The sequence below is a fragment of the Ailuropoda melanoleuca genome, chromosome 9, assembly GCF_002007445.2.
Source record: "Ailuropoda melanoleuca isolate Jingjing chromosome 9, ASM200744v2, whole genome shotgun sequence".
Lineage (NCBI taxonomy): Eukaryota > Metazoa > Chordata > Mammalia > Carnivora > Ursidae > Ailuropoda > Ailuropoda melanoleuca.
In genome coordinates this window covers 1077324-1086875 of record NC_048226.1, presented here as the reverse complement: position 1 = coordinate 1086875, position 9552 = coordinate 1077324, and the positions used below count along the sequence as shown (strand labels likewise).

At 51.7% G+C, this 9552-nt stretch overlaps 1 long non-coding RNA gene across 1 annotated transcript in view; it reads left to right on the top strand.

The window, feature by feature from the left end:
- The first annotated feature begins 3306 nt into the window (after positions 1-3306).
- LOC109488511 overlaps positions 3307-9552 on the top strand; it is a 10821-nt gene continuing 4575 nt past the window's right edge. Inside the window, exons 1-2 of the long non-coding RNA XR_002141505.2 lie at positions 3307-3452; positions 3799-4029. This is a non-coding gene — a long non-coding RNA (uncharacterized LOC109488511). The remainder of the gene's footprint in view (positions 3453-3798; positions 4030-9552) is intronic.

Below are 9552 nucleotides of genomic sequence, written 5' to 3'. Positions count from 1 at the left end.
GGGCTCACTCTGGGACTGCTATAATCAGAAGTCCATTCGGCAGAGCCCAAAGAAACCAGGAAGAGGGAGCAGACTTCTGGAGCACACGGATGGGTCTGGAATCTACCTCACCCCAGAAATAAGTCTTTGGAGAGACAGCTTTTTGCAGGAGTTGCTTTTCAGTTCGTCCGATCATAATCACAGGCTTTCCAGAAGAAACCAAAGAGTGGACACCTCCTTGAGAAGAAATGGCCATTGTCTGGACCCTGATAAGAGCCCAGGAGAAGCAATTCAGCTGCCCAGGTGGGGCCCACCAACGCCGAGTATCACAATAAACATGGCAGCTCCGGGAGGTCCCCCATTGGTCTGTGAGCTGCTTGCTTCCTCTCTGCTTCTCCGCTGACTTTCACTTTGTGTCTCTGAGGCTTCTTTGGTGTTCCCAGTGGACTGAAGTCTCCCCTCTCAGCCTTGTCACTTCATCCCAGGGCTGTGGCTTGTTTCTACCCCTCTGAGACAAGTGAGGGAGAGGAAAAGGAGAGATGTCCTCCTTCCCTTGGCTAGCTCTGACCACAGACAGTGGGTTGCAGGGTGGTAGGTGCCCAGGGACGGGTTCTGGCCCTGGATGGACATTAGTGCTCATGGTGGGAGCCACTGGCTGCTGCCGGTCTGGGGCGTCATGTCATGTGAATCAGAACAGCATCAATATTGAAGCTCGGCAGAGGTTAGGAAGCTGAGCAGTGCAAAGAAAATTAGATTTGGGTGCTAGGAGGCTTGAGTTCCTTGTTCTACACTTAATGACTTTGTCATCTTGCCCCTTCCCTCGATCTGCTGTTCCCAAATTGGTAGGTTAAGGTTAGAGTAGGAATAGGAGCTCTGTGTCCCTACCACGTTTGTGGCTCCTGTGTCACTACTTAACTACAGATTTATTTTACCCTGAATCTAGGCTTGGCTTCACAACAGGGTCACAACAGGGTCCACCCAGTAGCTACACTGGTTGGGACTGGATCTGCCTTGAGATGCATCCTGTTTCCCCAGGGTCAAATGACCCCCACGTCCCTTCTACTAACTGCCTGGAAACCAGACGTTTCTAAGTAGGTTGACATCAGAATTGAAATCTGATCATGTGATTTGCAGTACTCCTCGCTGTCCACCTCCACCCACCCAATGGTTCTCTGTATTAGTCTTCCACAAACTCTGCAGCTTAAAGCAGCATTTCCTCTCTATTCATCATCTTACAGTTTCAGAGTTTGGAAGCCAGGCAAGCTCAGCTGCTTTACTGCATAGAGTCTCAGGCTGGAATCACAGTGTCTATGGCCCAGCCTCTTATCTGGAGCTTCTGGGAGTAAGTCCACTTCCAGGCCCTTCGGTTGTTGGCAGAATTCAGTCCTGAATGGCTGTAGGACTGAGGTCCCCTTTTGCTGGCTGACTATGAGCCAGGGGTTCTCAGCTCCTAGGGGCTGCCTGTGTTCCCTGACTTGTGGCCCTCTTTGTCTGGAAAGGCTGCAGGGGTGCCTCAAATCTTTCTCATTCTTCAAATCTCTACCTTCCTCCTCTACACCCAGCCAGAGAAAGTTCTTTAATTTTAATGCCTCCCGTAACCATCTTAAGGCCCCTCTGATTAATCTCTCCTTTAAATGGCTGATTGTACTCTATGATATACTATAATCACAGGAGTGATATTTCATTATGTTGACAGGTTCTGAAGCATTAGGGTGGTACATCTGTTGGAGGTCATTTTAGAAACTCTCCCTCCACAGCCCTATTCAGAAATATCACGATTCCATGCGAGCAAAGTTGGAATGAATGGGTTGACGTGATGAGGCCGTACTGAAGAAGGGCTTGCTCTGTTCAACAGCGAAGCACCTTCTAGTACCAGGAGCTGGAATACAGTGATCTCTGCCTTCAGGAAATGCACAGTCTGACCCAAAAAACAGAAATCCAGGACCAGACGGCTTCACCGGTGAATTCTACTAAACATTCCAAGAAAAGTCAATACCAATCCTTCTCAAAATCTTCCAAAAAATAGAAGAACGGGGAGCTCTTCCAAACTAAATTTTCCCAAGCCAGCATTATCTTGATACCAAAACCAGACAAGGAGACTACAAGAAAAGAAAGCACCAGAAATACACCATAGGCAAAAATAAACTAAAAATGGATCAAAAACTCAAATGTAAAACCGGAAACCATAAAACTCCTAGAAGAAAACATGAGTGGTAAGGTCCTCGACATTGATCTTGGCAATGACTTTTTTTATTTGACACCAAAAGCAAAGGCAACAAAAGTAAAAACAAACAAATGGGACTACACCAGACTAGAAAGCTTCTGCACAGCCAAGGAAACCATCAATGAAATGAAAAGACAACCTATGGAATGGGAGAAAATATTTGTAAACCATATATCTGGTAAGGATATTTAAAATCCAAAATATATAAAGACCTCATACAGCTCTATAGCAGAAATAACCCCAACCAGTCCAACTAGAAAATGGGCAGAGGATCTGAATAGACATGTTCCAAAGCAGACATCCAGATGGCCAACAGGTGCGTGAAAAGGTGCTCAGCATCGCTCATCACCAGGGAAACGCACATCAAATCCACAGTGAGATCCCGCCTCACGCCGGTCAGAATGGCTATGAGGAAAAAGACAGGAAATAGGAAGCGTTGGCAAGGATGTGGAGGGAAAGGAACCCTCGTGCACTGTTGGTGGGAAAGCACACTGGTGCAGCCACTGTGGAAAACAGCACGGGGGTTCCTCCAAAAATGAAAAATTGAATTACCCTATGATCCAGTAATTCCACTGCTGGGTATTTATCTGGAAGTAAAAACACTAACTCAAAGAGTTCGCACCCCCATGTTCACTGAAACATCTGTAATACCCAAGACATGGAAACAACTGCATATCCATTGACACATGAATGGATGAAGATGTGGTGTATGTATGAAATGAAATACTATTCTGCCATAAAAAAGAAAGAAATCCTGCCATTTGTGACAAACAGATGGGACTTGAGGGTATTATGCTAAGTGAAACAAGTCAGAGAAAGACAAATACCTATGGCTCTCACTTATACATGGAATCTAAAAACAAAACAAAAAGCTAGACTCCTAGAAATATGAGTGGAATATATGGGAATATAAAACAAATATAAAACAAACCAACCATTGATACAAGCTCACAGATACAGAGAACAGATTGGTGGTTCCCAGAGGTGGGGGGCGAATGGGCTCAGAAGGTACACACTTCCAGTTATAAAATAAACAAGCCCTGGGGGTGTCATGTACAGCATGGTGGCCACAGTTAATAATTCTGTATTGTGTATTTGACAGCTGCCCACAGAGGAGATCCTAAAAAAGTTCTCATCACAAGGAAAAGTCCTATGGCTTTGTGTGGTGACGGATGTTACCAAGACCTATCGTGGTGGTCACTTCACAGTGTATACCAACACCATGTCGTGTCGCACACCTGGACCTGAGGTAACGTTGTATGTCACTCAGACCTCAGCTGTACAGTCTAGTGGGGACCGATGCTGGTGCAGTGTCATAGGCCCGTTTACAGTAAAGGTGGGCACAACGTGTCTTGGTGTCCGCAAACAAGGAAAAACCAATCCTGCTCAGGACAGTGGTGGGGGACGTGATTATTGGGGAAGAGTTTGCCAAGAAGTCCAACTTCTGGTTGGATCACAGCTGATACTCTGCCTCTCTGAATAGTACTTGGCAAGCCCCTTTTGGCCCTAAATCCCAGTTTCTCATCAGTACTGTGAGACATTGTGAAGGTGGTGCCTACAGCCCATCTCACCTCTCTTGTCCTTTGAACCCACAGTTCCGGGAGCGCGTGCACGAGTGTGCAGGAGCCGCGGGTGCAGATGAATGGGGGCACAGAGAGGAAGAGCGTCTCTGGAGCTGTGTCTCGTCTGCCTGCTTTCCCTGTCATCTGGGTGCCTCTGTCCTGCCCCGGAGGGAGGTTACAGATGCAGCCAAACACCACTTGCGTACAACACAGAGGAATTCGAGCTGGTATGAGCAGCATGGCCCCGTGACTAGGAATTCCGAGGTGGGTCTCCCCCCAGGTTGACCTGATCCAAACCATTCTGTCTTCCCGCAATCCTGCCTGCTTCGCTCTTCTCCGGCCCGCATGGAGTTCCAGACCTCACGAGTGGGTGCGGCCACATTCAGACAGAGAAACCCAGCAGCCTTCTTCCCCAGAGTCTTTGGCCCCTGTAGGTCAACCCGAGGCAAAGGAGAACCCTGTGCTGATTAGCATCACCCTGGGTTTCCATGCGTTCATGGCTAACAGATCAGGAGCCCCATGACTGCCTCGGACTGGTCTGCACGCTGGCTGTCAGGGAGTGGGGAACTCGTCCTGGGCTCTGAGTCCCGGCCCCTCCCCTCAGGATGTGGGGGTCTTTGCTTGGGGACCAGCAATGAAGCCAGCTTTGCCAGGGCCCTGGGGATGGGGCCGTTAATGTTACACGGTTCCTGTGGGTACCAGCGCGGTGCCCACGGAAGGCCCTGTAGAGAGGCGCGGACTGCCCAGGGCACTCATGGTGGTGACGCTTGGGGCACGTGGGCCGTAGGTGAGCGTCTCACAGAGCCGCACGGCAGCGAGTACGCGAGCTAAAGAAACCTGGAGGCCGTTTGAGCAATCCTCTGTAAACAGGCCGTGTTCTTAGAATGAAATAGAGGTAAGTGATGCTCGGATAAAAATGTCTTTTCTCTTTAAATCAAGCCTTCCTTTTATTCAGGAAAAAAAAAAAAAAACCGGGTGCTGAGGCTCGGCTCTGCACCACTGGTCAGGCTCATTTCAGAGAGGCAGGGTTTGTAATTGGTTCTCCGGTTGTCACCAAGGCACCTTAATGGCATTTTACAAATTATTTGTCGTGCGAGCAGCATTGACGGAAACCAAACTGAAAAAAAAAAATTAACCCGTGCTCCGACCGCTACGACAAATCAGCTACTCATGTTTATTCACGCTCTGCCCCAGCTTTCGCCCGCACACACACAAAATTCAACCACGGGACGTCATCATTCGTATCGGCATATAGCGCGCGTGTTCTGTGTTTCCTGCGCGATCGTCGTAATTATGCTTTTTAATGGCTGTCGGATTTCTGAAAATGAAAATTGGTGGCCGTCTTTGACACAACCATGCCCTCGCTCTCCCCTCCACCCCACCTGGATTGGGAATTGATTCGAGGTGAAGACTCGCCCTTCCTGTTTTGTCTTCGTGTGAGGGAGTGGCTGCTCTGGGCGAAGGAGGGCGGGCTGTCTGGACGCGGCATGATTTCCACGGCTCCAGAGGAAGGCCGCCTACTACTGCAGAATCCCCCCCCATGATCTCGCTATGTTAATTGTCCATATATTTTCCCTGACTCTATTATCTGAGACTTACGCCTTATATACTTCCCCCAGGAATCAGGTGGTTTGGAGACTGCGGCAGTGTGCAGTCTAGTTAGAGATTTGTCTTAAATAGGGTTGAGTCCGGACCGGGGTCAGGAAGTGAGTCTCAGGCAGTGCAGGGGTCCGGCCTTGCCCGCCTTCCCGGGGACGCTGTCGGGGCTCAGTCCCGATGTTCCCCCACCCCAAGCTCAGGCAGACCCTCTGAGTCTGTGGCCAGGCTGTGGACAGTCAGTGATGGCTGACATCTGTCTGTCATCCCCAGTGTGAGGACAAGTGCAGGGAACTAGGGAGGGGCAGCTTGTGACCCAAGGCATCCGGAGGCTGAACTGCAGGGAGCTTTGGGGGGAAGCTCTGAATTCTGGCGGGTGTTGAGGTGACCCCCAGCATTGGAGAATTTATACCAACAACTCATCACCTTGAACGCTATGGGATGAGGAGAGGCCTTCGGGGGCGGGGGAGGTCCTCCGTGAATCCCCTTATTTCCTTAATTTCTCCTCCGCGGTCCCCTTCCTATTGCTCCCACTGCCCCCTTTCAGAGGAGCTCTGTCATCATCTTCTTCTTGTTCTTGTTATTTTTATTCTTCTTCTCTTTAAGATTTTATTTATTTACTTGATGGAGAGAGAGAGATCACAAGCAGAGGGAGAAGCAGGCTCCCCGCTGAGCAGGGCTTGCTCTCAGGACCCTGGGGTCATTAGCTGAGCCAGAGGCAGACGCTTCCCCGACTGAGCCCCCCAGGCGTCCCGGGGCTCCGTCTTCTGGCAGCTGCATGCGCACACCACAGCAGCCCTGCTCTGAGCTGTCGCGGCCCGAGGCAGGCAGTGGCACTCTGGTGTGAGGGTCGGGCGTGAGGGGCGTGTGTGCACGCTGTCTGCAGCTGCTCAGCCACCGAAAACACCCAGGCCATCCTCACTGTTGTCAGAGTGAAGGGAAGAGGAGCTGGTTGCAAGGAGGATCCCATTTTAAAACTTACATTTTACAAACGAACACTTCCAACACAAACATGTCCTATACCCGGTCTGCTCAGAAGAGTCCGTTACTTGGCTCGCTCTGTGGGTTTGCTGACGGGCTGCAGGGGGATGCTCCATGCCAAAAGCACATCCTCTTGTCCTGTCGATGTGCGCGGTGACATCGGGACTCGAACCCCCGAGACCACCGGGAGCAGGAGGTGAGCCCAGCGGCCGGGCCCACATCCCCGTCTCCCTTCTTTAGTGATGATGGCATCCGGTTCCTTCTTGAAATGCCTGAAATGGAATACTTTACCAAACCACACATTCGCTTTCTTCCTGGGCTAGCAGTCTAGAGTCTTGTCAGGAATTTGCATTTCTCATAAGCATTGATTTGATGTCGTTTCTACTCTTATTCCAGGCATCGCCCCTATTACCCAAGAAAGGCTCGTCCAAACCGTCTGGGACGGACAGTGCCTCAGTCTCTATGTGGCCTCACGTTTCTTCCCCAAGAGCAGAGGGACAGTTCCGTTCCCCTCACCATGGGGGCCGTTATACTAATACTGCCCTTGTCTTTCTTCAGAAAGTACCCCGTGCCCCTCGGTGTGCCACGTGTCAGACACAAGTGGGTGTGGCATCGGAAATCCCCCTTGCCGCCAGCTCCCCTGTCCCCGTGTAACCGCACACGTTGTGAGGGGCTGACTTGATCCCCCCTCGCCGCCAGCTCCCCTGTCCCCGTGTAACCGCACGTGTTGTGAGGGGCTGACTTGATTTTTACTCCGTCACTTAAACACACAGCGGTCCGATTCGTGCTTCGCAAACTCTGTGGGCAAGTCTCATACACCGTGGCGCTCCAGCCTCTATCGCAGTGTGGACGGCCAGCTTCTCACACCGGTGAGACTGGGGACAGCGCGCTGGGTCGCTGGGTTTGGGGCTGTCATCAGTCAGGTGGGTTAGGCTGTGGACAGTGATATAGAACCCCAGACTTCACTTGCTTACCACACCAACGGCTTGTGTCCTGCGTGTTCCTCCCACGCGGAGGCTCTGGACCTTTCCCGTGTGTCCTCCAGGAATGGAGGCTGACGGGGTTACCGTGTTGGGAGGGAAGAGGGAACGTGGTGAATTGCGCACTGGAGTTTTGTGTGTTTTGTGTTGTTTGCTTTTACTCCGTGTGGGGACGGGTATGACCGAAGTATTGTAAACCACATACGTTTGAAGTACACGACTTGGTGTTTTTTGCGCCTGCATGTGTCTGACGTCATCACCACAACGAAGAAAATGAACCTTTCCATCTGCCCGGACAGGCTTCTCGTGCCCTTCGCTCCCCTGGGCCTCGTCCTCCCGCCACACTGACCTGTTTTCTGCCACCACACATGGCTTCGCACATCCTGGAATTTTTTACAAAGGGAATCCTAGGGTGCTCTTTCTCAACTGGCTTCTCTCACTCAGATCGTGATTTGTAGAAATCCCCGGATCCCTGTGACTCGGCAGCTCATTCTGGGCCACTGCTGGGCCCTAATCTACTGCACAGATGTGGGTTTCATTCACTCACCTGTGGACGGAAAGTCGGTTGTTTCCAGCTTTGGGCTATTACAAATGAATATGGTAGGAACATTTGGGTACAGATCTCTGTGTAGACGTAGGCTTTTATTTATCTTGGGCACGTTCCTGGGAGTGGAGGTTTTCCGAAATGGTTGTACCGGTTTATACCCTTCCGCCCCCACAAGCGGTTTATGGGAGTTTGGGTGCTCCCCTATCCTCGCCGGCAATTGTTATAGTCAGTTTTAAAAATTTTAGCCATTCTCATGAGTAGGGCAGTGATAGCTCATGTAGTTTTAATCTGCATTTTACTCATGAGCAAGGACGTTGGGCATTTTCCATGGTTTATCGCGTCCTGCCACACTCCTGACTCTGGCTGGTGCAATGACCTACATCCGATCTTCTTCCAGTGAGGTGACTGGTCCAGGATCTATGAACGGTAGCACCAGCTGGCACCCCCATCCTGCTTTGCTTGGTCCGAGCCGGCTTCGCCCTTCCATGTCAGCCCTGCTGTGGCCGGTGTATGGGCTCTCCGTGAACCACCCTCCCCTCCCACCATCTCAGCACCTGCACCTCCAGGATCTCTCTAGACTCTGCCTCCTGTCCTGTCCTTTCCCAGCTGATCTCGGTGGTAGATACTTTACTTGAGACCTGATTTCTAATTCTCTGTCTGCCTCCCTTTTCCGTTTGACATTTTTGGGCTGTGACTCTAGGCCACCTTCGTCCCAGTGCTCTTCTGACCCAACCGTACAGCACGCCAGGGCGGTGAGTGTGAGCGCCCCCCCATGCTGGTGTTGCCCATCCCCACCAGAACCCTTACAGCCCCCCACCCCAGGGGCACCCAGACAGCCTTGCGAGGAAAGCGGTCTGAAGTAGGACGGTTTGCAGGGTGTAAAGAATTCATGGGGAAACTGAGGTGACACAAAATCCGTTCCATTCATCTCAGAAAAACAAAAACACGAGCTTGCCATGTCCCGTTGAAATTCCTCCCAGACCTCCTGCCAAGATGTTCTCCCCCCTTCCATCAGTCAGCCCGAGACTGAAGTCAGAGCGGGACTCCGAGGTTATGACAGACTCTGGGGGATGCCATAGACACTGGCAAGATGAGCGGCAGGTGTCCTTGCCGGCGGGGAAGCCCGTGGATTCCACATCGGGCAGACCGAGCCACGGCTGCAGAAGGAGCTTGTCCAGGAAGGCTGGGTTCGGGACGGTGACACCCCTGAGACTCAGGACGGGAGCCTCCAAACAGAGCAGAAGCTGAGGCAGGTCGACGGGGCTCAGATGAGAGCAAGAGCCCTGTGTGAGGCCCGGCACTCAGCCAGGTCGGGCCCACAGGCTGAGGGTGACACGGTCCCGGGAGCTGGGGAGGCGGGGGCATGGGCTGCGAGCGCCGAGGAATGAATGAAGGGCTGCCAGGCGGAGTGTGACGAAGGACATCATGCGTTGGCTTATTTATAGAGGGCTAAAAATGAAAATCCCTTCCAGATGCAAATACTACATCCTACGAAGGAATTTAAGAAGAGACGCATGCAAGCCAGCTTACGGAGAGAGATTCTTCCAGAAGGTCTTACTGTGCTGCCCCGCACGGCGTGGTCACCATGCAATGTGCACAGGGCGAACCGGAGGCCCGTGGGCCTGGGAGGAGACCTGCCTCACGGGGTCGAGGGGCTGGGGATAGAGGGGCTGGGGGATAGAG